General features: G+C 53.7%; 1 protein-coding gene across 3 annotated transcripts in view; it reads right to left on the bottom strand.

Annotated features, from left to right (window-relative positions):
- Positions 1–1,056, bottom strand: part of Lrrc4c (leucine rich repeat containing 4C) — a 1,191,813-nt gene that overhangs the window by 361,871 nt on the left and 828,886 nt on the right. The window lies entirely within an intron of this gene.

Here is a 1,056-nt window from a genome sequence, read left to right as displayed (position 1 = left end):
GGGGGGGGGGCAGCCTGCAGAAGGACACAGCTCACAGCTGCTGGGAAAAATCCCTTTTCCAGCTACAGTAATCCAGTGCCTTTCCTGCCCAAGGAGGGGTGTCTGCCTGGGAGCAGTCTCTGGGCCTGAACCAGTAGGAGGGCCATTTTTGCTCCAGTGCACTGCTGGGAGAGGGCAGCCTACAGAAGCAACACAGCTTCTGGGAAAGATCCTGTTTCTGGTTTCAGTCATCCAGCACCTTTTCTGCCTGAGGAGGGGTGTCTGCCCAGGAGCAGTCTTAAGGCCGAAACCGGTAGGAGGGCCATCTTTGCTCCTTTGCACTGCCAGGGAGAGAGCGCGGCCTGAAGAAGCAACACAGCTTCTGGGAAAGATCTCCTTTCTGTCTCCAGTCACCTGGCACCTTTCCCACCCAAGGAGGGGTGTCCGCCTGGGAGGAGTCTCAAGGCCTGAGCTGGCAGGAGAGCATCTTTGCAGCTTAGGCTCCAGTCTGCAATAGCAAGAGTGCAGACCACAGAAGCTACACAGCTTCAGACAGACAGAAGCAACCTAACTTCTGGGACAGAACCTGTTTCGGGCTCCAGAAATTTGGGCACCTTCCTCGCCAGAAGAAAGGTGGCCACCTGTAAGGGCTCTGTCTGCCAGAGCAGGTGAGAGAGTCATATTGTGTCCAGGGTCCCTCAGTGGCTAGTCTGTGCAGGTGAGTGAATAAACTTCAGAGGCAACACATCTTCTGGGACAGGCCCTGTTTTGGGACTACATCTTCAGCAAGAAGGCAGATCTGAACACCAGGCCTCTGTGCACCTTCCCTGCTAGAGGAGAGCTTCGCTGCAGAGAGTAATCTGAACACTGAGACTCAGGAGAGAGCTGGATTCCAGGACTGCTGACAGAGGCTAACAGAATCATAGGACGAACAAGTTCCAACCAGAGACAACTATAACAACAAACTCCAGAGATCACTAGGTGGTGAAAGGCAAACTTAGGAATCTTACTAACAGAAACCAAGACCACTCACCATCATCAGAACCTAGCACTCCCACCTCAGCCAGTCCTGAATAC

The sequence above is a fragment of the Mus pahari genome, chromosome 3, assembly GCF_900095145.1.
Source record: "Mus pahari chromosome 3, PAHARI_EIJ_v1.1, whole genome shotgun sequence".
Taxonomy (NCBI): domain Eukaryota; kingdom Metazoa; phylum Chordata; class Mammalia; order Rodentia; family Muridae; genus Mus; species Mus pahari.
Note: the sequence above shows the minus strand (reverse complement) of the source record. Positions and strands in the feature narration are given on the sequence as shown.